The sequence below is a fragment of the Hipposideros armiger genome, unplaced genomic scaffold (assembly GCF_001890085.2).
Source record: "Hipposideros armiger isolate ML-2016 unplaced genomic scaffold, ASM189008v1 scaffold_165, whole genome shotgun sequence".
Classification (NCBI taxonomy): Eukaryota; Metazoa; Chordata; class Mammalia; order Chiroptera; family Hipposideridae; genus Hipposideros; species Hipposideros armiger.
The window spans coordinates 842,024-857,359 of NW_017731515.1; positions in this window are offsets into that span (position 1 = coordinate 842,024).

Consider the following 15,336-nt stretch of genomic DNA (forward strand, 5'->3'; position numbering starts at 1 on the left):
AACAACTCTACCCATGCTTCTTTCATAGTGCATCTGTTGTTGAAATTCAGAAAGAACTGAATTCTTATTCTTTTTGTTCCCTTATCCCCAATGTCTTCTGAATATAAATCTGACTTTTTTTAAGTTACCAGTGGCCTATACTTGGAAGGAATGTGGAATTGTTTTAAAAGCTGTATGTTTGAAGTGGCTTACAACACTTTAGGGTTTATGTTTTTCTTTAAGAATGTCAAGAAAGCTATGAAGCCCTCTCCACTGAAAAATGACCTTACTACAAAATATTGTTTACAATTTCAGTAAATTTATGGATACATTGAAAGTGACTTCCCAATGGTAGTAGATTTCAGGTTGAAAAACTCATAAGTTTTATTACTCTCATAAGTAAACATTACTAGTTCTCTAAATAATTCAATCATCTATTTTATTTTATTTTTAATTAAATGTATTGGGGCGACAGTGGTTAGTAAAATTACATAGGTTTCATGTGTGCAGTTCTATGTCATCTATATATCACATTGTGTGCTCGCCACCCAGAGTCAGTTCTCCTTCCATCACCATATATTTGATTCCCTTCATGTATGTATGTATGTATGTATGTATGTATGTATGTATGTATTTAAGATTTTATTGGGGGAATTGGGGAAAGGGAACAGACACGTTGCTGTCCTTTGGTTCTTTAGTCTAGTTGTGGAGAACGTCGCTTCACTGACCCATGTTGGTATTATCATTGTGCTCTTCCAGGTGAGGCTGTTGTTCACCAGTCATTGGACGGCCACTCATGGTGGCTCACGGCAGCTCGCGAAAGCTCACGCCTGCTACTGGCCAGGCCCATTTCAGCCTATGCCATTGCCGGCGACTCACGGCAGCCCGGCTCCAGGTAGAGCTATTGTTCACCATCTTAGCTGTAGAGGGTGCAGCGTCACTGGCCCTCATGTGGGATCTGAACCGCGGCCCTGCTGCTCAGAGCTAGTGTCTCAAGCATCTCTTAACCAACGTGCCACTCGGCTGGCCCCATGTATTTATTTTTAATTATATCATTAATAAGTATTTAAGAGGGATTTCTGAAAATCATGTTAAACATAAATAGACTGAAGGCAATAAATCCTTTATTTATTAATATAAATTTAAGGATGAGTCATTTTGATTATTAATCTGGAAGTTGAAGAAACAGAGGCCAAGAGGGATAATACCCAGGCAATTCACCATACCTATGCCAAAGTAGAAAATAAGGCACATCAATAAATAAGTCAAGAAAGATAAGGAAATAATGTCAATATAGATTGTCCCTCATCTATTTAACTTCTAGATATTGAAGTGCCCCAGGATACACTGTTCATACTTCCTCTCTTATCCATCCATATTTAGGCCCTAAATAATTGTATCTAGTTTCAATTTTAAATCCCACCTGGAAATCTGGCACCTTGTAAATTATGATCTGCAGTCCTTAACTTTTTTCTGAATTTCAGACTCATCTAAGCATCTACTAGGGTTCTCCATTTAAATGTCTATCATACATCTCTCGTCGGAAACCCAAATCTTATGTTCTCTCTCAAAAGCTGTCTCTCCCGTGGTTTTCCCCATGTTGATAAAAGAGCATTTCAGCTGGCTAAAGCCAAGAGCCTTGGTGTCTCACTACACCTCACCAGGCAAAACCTATAGTCTCTACCTCCAAAATACATACAAACTCTGACCAGCTGTCCCCGCTACAACACTAGCAGCCTGGTGCAAATAACCATAAGCTCTCACCAGGACTGGGGTAGGGCAAACCTCTCTGCTGTCTGGCCTGCTGCTTGTCCCTGGCCCCTTCTCCTTCACATAGTAGCCAGGGCAATACTTCTAACATTAAAAAGTTTGTTTTGTAGCTCAAAATGCTTCATTGGTTTAATGTAACATCAAAAGGCATTAACAATGACTTACTCTGCTCTCAATGTTGGTTCTGCCTAGATGGTTCTTTCCCTAGATATTGTCATGACTTACTCCTCCTTTTCTCCAGGTCTTAGATAACATATAACCTCATGAACAAATCTTTCTTCATAGCCCTATATGAGATAATAATTGTCTGCCTCACCCTTGCACTCTTTATCTTTTCTACCTTGCTTTAGTTTTAATCACCATTTAATACTGTATAACTTTGTATATGTTTGTTTACTGTCTGAGTTCCCCCCCCCCAAAAAAAAAGATACAAATGGAAAGAGAGCAGAGATTTGGGGTTGATTTTGTTTTGTTGGCTGCTTTCTCTCCAATGCTTAGGACAGTGCCTAATGTCTGGGGGATTCTTAATAAATAGATGTTTAATGATGGGGTGACTTTGGGTTTGATGTGCAGAACATAATTTAGGCCAGTGAAAACATAAGAAGTGGGTTAGGAAGTTTTCACGCTCATACAGGTGACAGATAATTGCAGCTTGGGTGAGTGTGGCAGCAGGAAAGATGGGGTAATTGCCCATATTTAAGATGTACATTTGAAGTACAGCCAAATGCATTTTCTGGTAGATTAGATTTAGAAGTAGAAGGAAGAAAAGGAATCTCAGCTGATTCCCAGATTTATGACTAGAATAAGGGTGTGGACGGTGATGCCATAAACTAAGATTGGTAATAATAGAGGAAGACTAGGCTTTCAGGAGTTAGGGGGATCACAGTCCTGTTTTGGATATTTCAGATGTCTATTAGACATCAAAGTGGATACATCAAGTATGCATTTGGATATGCAAGCCTGATTCCAGGGTGCACAAAAGACTGGAGATGTCATTGGGTGTAAATCCACATACATGAATTCTGAAGTCATGAGACTCAATGAGATTTCTGAAGGACTGAGTGTATCTAGAGAAAGAGGACCAAGAATGGGCCTGTGACAATAACATATTTATAGATAGTACAGTGGAGAAAAAAGTAGTCAAAGAGATAAAGAAAGAGGTGCCAGAGAGGTAGGAGATATTTTCACAAAAGCTAAGAGAAAAAAAATTGTCGCAAGAAGATGTAACTGTGTTAAACAGATAGAGAAAATTCATCAGTAGATTTGGTAGTGGGAAGATTAGATCATAATTGTCTGATAGCTTCCATTTTCCCCCAAAATATGAAGAGTGATCATCGTTAAGAGTTGAGGGTGAATAGATGCAATCGGGGGGGGGGGGATAAACAAGGTATGTTTCTTATTGCAGGAAATGAGAAAGAAAATTTACTAGCAAAATATAAAATGTCATGTCCCTTCCAGCTCTAGAATTCGATACATTTATCTCATTTCCAAGTAATTCCATAAACACTGAATCATATAAAAGATGAAGAAAGGCACAGAAAAATTTTAAGGCAGTGAAAATAGCCAGTATTTTCATGTCATTGATGAGTACATGTCATTATACACTTGTCCAAACCCTTAGAATGTACAACACCTAGAGTGAACCCTAGGTAAACTATGGACTTTGGGTGACTATGATGTGTCAGTGTAGGTCCATCCTTGGTACAAACTGCACCAGTCTGGGGAATGATGTTGATAATGGGATGGAGACCATGCCTCTGTGTGTGTGCTGGGGGAGTGAGGCGGGGGTGAGGCAGTGATGGAAGTATATGGAAAATCTCTGTACCTTCCTCTCAGTGTTGCTATAAACCTAAAACTGCCCTAGTTAAAAAAAAATATCCCTAAAAGATTAACAAAGGAGGTAACACTTTAAAGTGACTATGAAAACTTTATGATAGAGTGAATATTTGAGGACAGTCTTTGTGGTTTAGTGAGGGTTTGGAAAGGAGGAAAGGAGAGAAAAAGCTAGGTGGGATGGAAGCACAGGTGTATGCACAAGGCAGAGGTGGAAATGCACAAGGTGTTAATGACACCGTCAGCTGTTGAAGTATCTCATGAGCTCCAAAACCACTTTGTGAAGAAATACAAACTCTCAAACTTCTCACTTGCATCATCACAACCACTTGCAAGCTATCACTAACATTGTGTCCTACCAACTGAAAACAATTACGTCTCGAAGCAAATTCCTCTCTCCATGAATCAGCTTCTGTTCCCTACATTCCCCTCATTTCTAGAAAGGAGCCCATGAGTCTTCCTGTCTCACTAGTTCAAAATGTGTGTGATCCTGGCTTTCTCCCTCACTGTCCACAGGCAGCCCAGTTCAGACCCACCTGCAAGCTACTCCTTTTCACCTCTCCCACTGTCTTCAACCAAGTTCAGCCATCCATTATCTAAAGCCTACATTACTGCAATAATCTTCTACATAATCTAGGTTTCTCAAGTGTCTCCTAGCTCCAATTGATCTTATTAGTATTCCTGAATCACTGCACTAATTATATTTTCCCCTCAAATCCAAAACTTTCAATTACTCTTTATTACCTCCTAATTAAAGTTTAAACTCTTTTGCCTTGTATTAAGGCACTTTGGAATCTAAAATCAGTTTTTCTTTAAAGCTCAGTTCCCCAGTATTATCTAATACAAAGTACAGGTTATGTCTCTGTAAATTTACCCATCTCTATGCTTTTGCTTATGCTGTTCCTTATAGTTTGGTGTACTCCCACCAATACCAACGTACACACACACACACACACACACACACACACACACACACACACAATATCCCTGTCTAGAAATCCTGCCCACCAGTTTTAAATAGAGCCACTTTCTTCATGAAACGTTCCCTCATGGATACATTACAAAATGTTCTCTTGCTTCTTTAAAATCAAGTAACACTATGGTTGTAATATTTCCATGTTATTCTAAATTTACAAGGAGAAAACTCAGCTTCACACATTCTTGTCAGTTAATTATTTGACCACAGGCAATTCACTTTATCTCTCCGAAGCTCAGTTTTCATTCTATAAAATGTAAGGATTTATAAAGATTACAAAAATATAATACAAAGTTTCCATTCATGTAATCAATATTTCTCAAAGACCTTCTGAATGAATAGTATTTAACACGTAAAATGAAATATTTCTGTATACGAGATAAAAGACTCAGAATTTGCTTATGATTTGGGAATCTTGAAAGAAATTTTAACAAATACACCAGCAGTTTAAATCTATAATGGGTAATAAAAGGCATATCATTATCACCCTAATAGTTAAAAGAAATGGAAATAGAAGCAAACAGTTGTACAACATTTGAAATTGTGTGACAGCTAGAACATTGCTTAAAAAGTCTTTTGTTATAGCAAAAGCAAACATTTTCCACATATCTTTCATATAAATATGACACCCAAAATCTTGATTTAAAAATGAAAGAGTCCATTAACAAATTATTTTGTCTTCCTAACATTAACAATCTATTAGTGATTCTTTAATGGATTGACCAGTTGGTTGGCAACATGAAAACACAGCCTTGCCTAGAACATAAAATAAATTGCCAAATCAACCGACTCAGTAAAAACAAAATGAAACACTAGCAAAAAGTTTCCAAATGGATGGGTGGAACTCCCACTTCTCAATCTGTTGTTTTAGAATCACAGACACATGCTGTCCATGTATTTTAACATTTTGAACTATGTTTTTTCTTCCATTTAGTTAGGGAATGCTTTATAAAAAATTTTAATTTTCTGTTGGAAATTTCTCTAATGTGCTAAACTTAGAGAACAAAAAGGGCTGCAGCAGATGTAAGGATGACTGAAAAGTTGTAAGGACAGAAAAAGAAGTTGAAGGAAACAATATATTGCTGTAAAGTTGACTTAGTTGGGGTTCAGTGGGAACAGAGGAAAACAGCCAAGCATATAAGTGTACAAGTGAGCATGGAAAAAAAGCTGGAGATGAGACTTGGGCTTCCTGTGTAAGCTCAACAGAGATCTCGGCAGAGTGCTGAGAGGAGACAGGTGGTCAGATTTTTCAGTAATGATTCAGTTTACTGGGTAGCAGTGGATAAAACAAGCCTAATTTGTACTCGGAAGCTATTAACTCCTTTCCTAGCTTATTATCTAAAAAGTGCTACTTCTAAAATTACAACTTTGCCAATTCCTTTGTGATACTGTTGTTGAAAATGTTACCAAAAAATGTTTGGTTAAAGTGGTTCATTGTAGTTAAGATCCAGTTACTTAGATGGAAAAATATCAAAGTAGAGACTAGGAAAAAGAGTGAAAAACAGACAGAAACTGAACTGACAATCCGTAATTCTAGAAAAATTCATGAAAAGCGACCAAATAAGAGAGATTAAAAGAAATAAGATCCTCCTGTGAAAAGGTCTTGCTGTTTCATCTGATAAAAATAGTCTTTCGAACAACCTTATTTAAGACTTGAGCTTCCAGGGTGGAGCAGGTTGCCTTTTCATCATTTTACATTCATTAACTTTATGAAATCTGGGGAGGGGGGATTATTACTTTGTCAGGGGTGAAATGTCTAACAATTACATTGTTTTGTACACCTGAAACTAATAAAAAAAATAAATAAAATAAAAAAGAATTAAAACAAAATCTGGGGAAAGGCATGCCAAAGAAACAGTTTATACTCCAATAAACAGAAGAAGGTGGGTGAGCTAATGCAATCTCTGTCACTGAAAATGGATTCAGAGCTCAACTTTGTCATTGTTTTTTTTCCCTGATAAACTATTTTTTCCTGAAAAAAAAATTCATAAAAAGCGAAAATTTGGTATTTATCTTAAATCTACAGACTTGACATGTGAATTAAGGGCATTCAATTTGTTTCCCTGTTAAAACCAATAGTAAATAGTGATTTCAAAATTTCAGGAAATTAGAATCTTTCTCTAATCTACTGAATGAATCTAGAAGGACTTCAAATGCAAACCCATTTCAGCTTTGCTTTTAACCTCTGACAGGTCTCTGCTAATTCTTCTATAATTACAAGCACTATTGCCTTTATAATAACACCAGTTTTTTTGACAATGTTTGAGGATTTATAAAAAGTGACTTGGCATCACCACACACAATCCCCTTTCGAAACTATACTTTGGAAAATACGTTGTGATTCCTTACTGAGGAGGTCCACTTAATTTAAGACAAACTACAACCCTGGGCTTCCATGCCTGTTCAGTCTGATTTACCAAGACATGTCTTAGAGCTCTATAATTGAGCACCAGCCTTACTAACAATGTGGCTTGAGGATTGGGTACTCATAGAATAGATCAACCATCGCTTCAGTCTGGGATCAATGGGACTAGCACTTAAGGGACATAGTTTAAAGGTAGACTTTGTGATTTGAAAAACGCATAAAAATATTAAAGCAAAACTGATTCTTTTTGAGCACTAGTTCAATATGTTCTAATACTTGAATGAGCCTTGGATGAAAGCATATAAGCAAAAAGCTATTAACTTATGTTTCTATGTTTGCCCCTACTCTTTCTCACTTCCTAAACACTTTGCAACCTGCTGTTAGAATAATCTATTCAAAGACCACTTTTCATATTACTTTCTTTTTTCCTTATTCGTCCATGCAAAATTTACAATGACTTCTTCTTATTTTCCATATTAAGATTAAATTCTACTGCGTTATCACTGACCTTGAAAATCTAGCTCCAACGTTTGAGATCATAAATGCAGACTCCTACTCGCTGACTACACTTCTATCCCACCCAATTCTCTCACTTAGGTGATATCACTACTTCTGTTCTTGGCTGTTTTCAAGACATCTAGGTTCTTTAATTTGTTTACCTATGGAATGAATCCTCTTCTAGTTTTCATTTTCTTAACTTTCATGAATTATCAATTCAAGCACCTTCTTGACTTGTTCCTCTATGTTCTTGCACTATTTGTCTGCTTATGGGATCCAAATGAAAAACTTAAACCTGAGTCTACGAGTATCCATTTTTCCACCTTCCCCACACTGAACACCCGGTGTGGATGTCACCATGGGTTGAGCTCATTTAAAATCCCTTTGCTACTCTCTTCTCCCTTTTCTGCCTTTGTTATAGAAAAGGCAAATACTCATTTTCCTAGGTTCTCTTGTATCTATAAGTTTCATATGACACATCTCTGGCCAGTTAGACATAACAGGAAATTTCTGCAAAAGCTTTGGCTCCTTTGATTTAAACAAAATTTCCCTTCATTCTTCCTCCTTTAAAATGCAATTGTGATGCCTGGAGTTGCAGCAGCTGTCTTGCACCATGAGCAGAAGGCCCACAAAAGCACCAAGACACCATTCCTGACCTCACTGGGATGCTGAAACTACTCCTGCAGCCAAACAGAATTCTCAGTATGTGAAGAAAAAGAAATTGCTATTGGGTTGTCAGAAAAGTCATGACGTATTTTTCTATGTTTTCCGTTGCAAAAATGCTTCATGACTCTTCTGACAATACGATATTTCTCTAAGCCACAGGATTTAGCTTTTTATTATTTGAAAAAGAAAACATCTAACTGATATTTCTGGTCTGTTAAATTAACTGTACAGTAAACAAGTAGTCACTTGCTGAGACTGTTAAAATTATGAACTCTAACTTGACATGGGTGTTCAGTACTGCCCAGCAATCCTGATCCTTCTTTTCTCTTCTCAGCATATTTTCCAGATCCCCAGAGGGGTTATTTTAAACCTCCTCCATTCTATTAACCCTGTCGGCCAATAATTTTCCCTCCTAATTCATAGAGAAAATAGAAACTGTCAGTCTTTTATCCCCTGTAGTCTATCTTCTGTTGCCACCACTCTGTCCTTCCCAGTTTCACCGATCACGTTTCTTAACTCTTGTCTTATTTGATGTAGAAAAAGAATTCCATAAAGTTCCTCATGTCCTCCTGGTTCACATGCACTTCAACCTCCTCTGCCTTTAATCACTGAGTCCCTTTTCCGGAATACTCCTCAAAGTCTCCTCATCTGTTGGTATTTTCCAGAGTTCTGTTGTATGCCCTCTGATTGGGTTGTTGGAAAAGTCATGACGTATTTTTTCTATGTTTTTCATTGCAAAAATGCATCATGGCTTTTCTGACAACCCAATATTTTCTCTCTTTCACCCAGATTTTTTCTTTGCATCTATATCTAACTGCTTACTAGAAAAGCCCCTTTAGATGCCTCAAAAGCACTTCAAATGCAACATGTCCCAACATGAAATCATATCTTCTTGCCCCCAAACCTCCTACTGTGTTCTTTGTCTCAGTGAGAGACATTTTCCTGTATTCCATTACTCATGCCAGATCGTTGGCATTCTTTCTTGTTTCTTATTCTTTACCTCCCTCAAACTTCACATGGACTCCATCATCTAGTCTGGTCAGTTTTATCACCCAAATATCTCAGGGTTCTGGACACTTTTTTCTGAACTCATTGACGTTTTTCTAGACTAGGTCCTTGGCGTCTCTCTCCCAGATTACTACAGTTGTCTCATAACTTGGCATCCTGCCTTAGTCTGCTCACCTCCACCCTCTTCTCCACCGTCCACACAAAGTGATTGTCCCAAAGTACAGTTTGATATCATCGCATGCCCCTGCTCACAGCTTAAGTGACTCCTTGTGGTTACTTCTTATTAGAGCTGGTAAATTAAAAGTATGATCTGTTCTCTGCTAACATCTCCAGTCTCATCCCTTCCTTTTTCCTGCTGACACCTGCTGCTCTAATTTCCCTAAACTTCACTTAGATACTCACTTATGTCATGCTTCCTCTTCTCTCCAGCCCTTCAGACATAGAATTCATTTTTATTTGGAAATTGTCCTCTCTGCCCATAGACTCAGGCTTACTTACTAATATTCAGCAGGACCCTCATCTTACGTCTTCCAGGAAACCTGTGCTAAACCCCAAATCTGCTTCAGTTGTGCCTTTTTTTGGCCACCATATTAAATCTATTTCTTTTCATTTGGAAGAATAAATTCAAGAGTTCTAGGTGAGACTCTTTAACTTCAGAGTGTTGGAAATCTATAAACAATGTGAAATGCAAAATATTTTTGACATCCAGGGTGATGTTTGATTTAAGATGATATTCATGGTTACTTTCAAAGGAAGCTATTCTTAGGATAATATAATAGCCTTACACCAAATCTACAATTTTGCAAAAATTTTGTAAACAAATAATAAATATTTGGGGATATATTTTATTATTTTAAAATAATAATTATTTTGGATAAATTTTAGTTGCTTTACAGTAAGACTCATTACTCCATTTAGATATCATGCATGATGTAAAAGGTCTAACATTTATATTCAAGCACTGAAAGAGAGAGAAAGAGATGGAAGTATCTGTGCAAACTTGAAGATAATAAATCTGGAGTCTACCATTCCCCCAGCCTCCCTCTCCAGCTCCACCCTCCAGGTTTAAATCATCAAAAAAGATTCTATGAAAGGTCTAACAATTAAGTTCCAGAACTTGTTGCAACCATGTTGCTAACCCTTTTTGATATCAGAGGGATTATTTATTATGAATTTATACCAACTGGACAAACACTTAACCAAGTTTACTATTTGGAAGTGCTGAAAAAGCTGTGTGAAAAGGTTAGATGACCTTAAATTTTTGCCAACAATTCATGGCTCTTGCATCATGACAATGCACCAGCTCACACGGCACTGTCTGTGAGGGATTTTTAGCCAGTATACAAATAACTGTATTGGAGCACCCTCCTTACTCACCTGATCTGGCCCCCAATGCCTTTTTGCTTTATCCAAAGATAAAGGAAATATTGAAAGGAAGACATTTTGATGGCATTCAAGACATCAAGGGTAATATGACAACAGCTCTGATGGCCATTTCTGAAAAAGAGTTCCAAAATTGCTTTGAAGGGTGGCCTAGGCGCTGGCATCAATCATAGCTTCCTAAAGGGAGTACTTTAAAGGTAACCATAGTGATATTCAGCAATGTAGCACTTTTTCTAGGATGAGTTTCCAAACTTAGTTGTCAGACCACATGCATATCTGTATCTATGTCTATATCTACCAATACCTACCTATATATCAGCAACCCTGATCCTTTATGTCTTACATTTGCATGTTTTTGAACTTAGAAAGAAAGGTTAGGAAGTAAGAGATAATACACAATTTATTAAAAATGCCAACCTCAGTGACTTTCAAAATGAAAACCATTTCTAACTCAGCTGGAGTAAGAATAAAATGATATTACATCATTTAAGCCAGAAGGTTTGAAGCTGTGGAGACTGTGCTTTATGGATTCGCCTGCATTCTATTATCTCCTGCCAGAGGCTCAGCCCTATAGACTCCTCCATTATACTCTTCATTAAAATCTATCACTAAGACCTTGAAACGGAGCACCCTTGCTATGCTTCTAAATGAATACATTAAATACATTCAATGACCCAAGGAAAGTGCTTAAGAATGTCTGGAATAGAATGAAATTAATCTTTCACTTATATAGTGTCATTTTCACTTTGTATGTGTTATTGCTCTTATCTTGGCACCATGTCTATGAATTTGATGTTACTAAACCCATTTTCCCAGGAAGTCCATGAAGCTGAGAGATTAATTTTGTGTTTGTGTAAGGTCTTAAAATTCAGGAATTTGCATTTGGGTTTTCTAATTCTAAATCCTATTTTCCAAATCATGAAAACATATTATGGCATATATTATGTGCAAGGTACATTCATATATTTTATCTTAGTTAGTTTTAAAATGAAAGAATACATGCCCCCCCACCAATTAGAAGCCTCCCATTGTCCCCTTCTTTGCAGAATTTTAGGTGGGATTATGCAAATCAGAGAGCTAAAACACCTTAATTAGCTATGCATTCTTGTAATAGCAAACACTGCCCATCTTCTACTTCCTTTGCATATACTCATCCATTTAATTAATCATCCCCAAAATGCTAGGAAGTCTGTCACTGAGCCCATGTAGGGAGTCACTGTATACTGCTACCATACTGAGTAAGATGGGAGTAAGAGACTTAGCTAGAGAGAGTCAAGGAATTCAGTTTGTCCACTGAACAATAACTAGGACAGGCAATGACTGTTTGGCAAAGGAACTGAAATTCTGGAGAGAAGAGACAGCAAAATGGAAAGGAGGGACAATGAGGTGGCTGTCTTTGATTAGAACACCTCCCACAACAAGCCAAGACCATCCCTTGTATTTACTTCTCACTTTTGGCTCTAGTGAGGAAACTGCAATCCTGAGGAAGGGGCCATTTATAGCTTTATAGTTCAAATAAATTCAACGATAACTTATGCAGTTCAAACAAATTGGTTTTCAAGAATTTTCTGACTCAAACAGGGAAGCTATTTATGTACTATTTCCTAGGGGAAAAAAATAGTAAAGTTATGTTGACACAGGTGATATCAGTCTTCAGTCCTGATATTTAAGCTCTATGGGTGTTGGTGGTCTTGGTTCTCATAAACAATTCAGCCTGAAACAAGATGCTCACACGGTACTAACAATAGGAAGCAACACCATGTGATGGGTGCCTGTGACTATTCTGGGGCCATCAATTCAGGGTGCTTAATCTGAATGTGTCTTGTCTACAAAGGAGTTTGCTATGTGTCAAGTGTGGGTGGCCAGGTCATTACCATTCTTCTATTTATGAATGTTAACTGCTTACTCTCCATAGAGACCCCCCAGAATAACCTGTAGTTAACCAAAGCTATGTTTATTAACCTACTGCATAAGAAACAGCCCCGTTTAGACAGAGTTTAGTTTGTGTTTCAAAGGAGAACAAAGATGGGTAATTATAGGATTTGGAGACTGAAGATCAGGTAGTTTAAAGGATGGTCTTTCAATGCAAGAACCTAAGTGAGATGGGGCAAATTCACCACATAAGAGTTTAGAATTGGCAGGCATAATAAGGTGAGGGTCTTGAAGTGAGTTTTGATAAGTAAACAGTTATAAAACAATGAAACATTTTTGTTTCTACTTTGAACTCTTCATTATAAATAAAAGCTACATTGTTGGTCAATGGTTTAGAAATGAAGAGATTCTAGACACTGAATATTATGGCTAACCATGTCTGTGTGCTGACGGGCGAAGTGCTGAGAGAATGTCAGCCCACACAATTTTACCTTTCATTGTAGACATTATTCTTTCCATATTACAACTGCAGAAAGTGAGCTAGTAACTTCCAAAGGGTCACACATCTTCAAGTCCAGAGTAGATTTCCATAGCCATGTTATATTTTCCTTCTTCTCTATAAGAATAGTGACTAATGTAGACTTATTTCAGTTCTAATTCTGGAAGTTGAAGATTAGGTTGATGATAATGACACAATTTCTTTGTAGCAATACCATACACTGAAGCTTTCTGCCTTATTTGAAGAAAATGCTTTTTAAGTATTTTCAACAGCAAATTTAAGATTATTGCCCTCACTTAGATTGTTTATTTTTATCTTACTCTCTTCTTGAATTTCCTATTTCACATAATTACTTGGGGAGAAAATTACCAATATATCTTGGATATAGCAATGTTGCAAAAGAACAATTAAACTGGATTTCATGATAACAAAAGCTGAATTTCCATCCATATTTCCCTTCATTACATATGTTAACTGCAGTGTATTTTGCTATTCATTTGACTACTTGAAAGTTTTCAATAATTTGTACATAAAATCCACAGCTTTCATAATCATCATCAATAATTATGGATTTTACTCTTACAATAACATTTAAGTATATGTTACTCGACTGATACAATTCCAATAGGTGAAACACATTTTAAGCTACATTTAGGAGGTATACCTAAATCTGAAAGTGTGGTCAGATTTTAACAATAAATCTGCACGACATAACTTGTTCTTGTTCCTGAGATTAAAACTGATGGCAATCTACAGGATCTCATGATCATTGATAATGCAGAATAATTCAGTTAAAAAAAAAAGACACATATTCAGCTTATCAGTTCCAAATGTCAAGCCAAAGCTAAAGGCAAATAATAGGGTTTCACCATTTCACAAGACTAAGCCAAATTCTGGTTTAGACCAAGTCATTGTTTTTATATTCTGTTTTTATTTTGAAGAAAATAGAAAATTCAGGGATTGAAACAAAACAGCATTCTTTTTCATACACAGTTTTATCAAGTTAAAATTGAAATACAACAAACAGCACACACTTAAGTGTACAATTTGGTATATTTTGACATAAGTATATGACCATGAAACCACCACCAAAATTTTTAAAAAGAACATATCTGTCTCAAAAGCCTCCTGTGCCTCTTATCAATTTCTGCCTCCCGCCCCTCTCCACCCTAAAACACCCCCCTCTCTGGTTCCCACACAATCACCAGTCCTCCTTTTGTCACTGTACTTTACCTTGCATTTCCTACAATTTTACATGAATTCAATCGTAAGATTCTTTCATTCAGTATAATTATTTTGAGATTAATTTATGTTACAGTGTGTAACAGTAGTTCATACTTTTGCATTGTGAAGAAGCAACTGTCATGTGGAGATATAACTTTGGCTTTAGCCAGAAACATACTGATGGACACTTGGGTTACATCGGTTTTGGTTACTACAATGAAGTTACTTGCTATAAACATTCATGGTCAATTCTTTGTAGGAATATATGCTTTCTTTTCTCTTGAATAAATACTTAGGAATGGAACTGTTGCATCATATGGTAGCTCTACATGTCACTGTCAAACTGTTTTATAAATATGTTGTACCAGTTCACGTGCCCACCAGCAGTATATGAGAGCACCGATTTTTGTTTGAAAAATTCCATTTCTGTCAGCTATAAGACTGAGGACAGGTTTTCTTGCTGTCTTTCAGCAAGGAACTTCTCTGCTCTTAGAGAATGCCACTAGGTCTTTGTCACACGGCCCCGTCTGTAAACCCTCTTACAACACAGCAGCCTACCTCCTGAAAGGTCAGCAGTAGAGTCCTTCCCATGCTTTGAGTCTTTGATGAAGTCTCAGCATGGTCCCCTTTAAAAGCTCACTTGATCAGTTCAGGCCCAACCAGGATAATTTCACTTATATTACTTCGAAGTAACCTGATTTGAGACCTTAACTACATCTGTGGTATTCCTTCACCGGTATCATATAATGCAGCCTAATCATATGAATAAAGTCACCATATTCTTTATGTCCCCCACAAAATGGTAAATCATTGAAACTAAAAGTTAGTCCTTTGAGAAAATCACTAAAATCAGTAAAACTCCAGTTAGATTGTTCAGGGGGAAAAAAACATGATACAAAGTTAAAAATGCCAAGAATTAGAGAGATGGCATCATTACAGAGTCTACATTTAATATAGTTCATATACAGTAAGGGAATATTATGAAAAATAGGTATAGCTTTTTCATTTATTCTGACAAACTGATTTGGTTTGTAGTATTTAGGCCAATTATATTGAGCATGATTGTTGTGGTTAAGTTTAAATCAATCATCTTGTTATTTGTTTTCTATTTTTCTATCTGTCCTTAGTTCCCTTTTCCATTTTTCTTGCCTTATTTTGTATTAATTAAATACATTTTATGATACCATTTTATCTCCAATGTTTGATTATTTCAGGAGTTGTTTTAGGGTTTATAGATACATCTGTAACTTTTCATAGTTTATA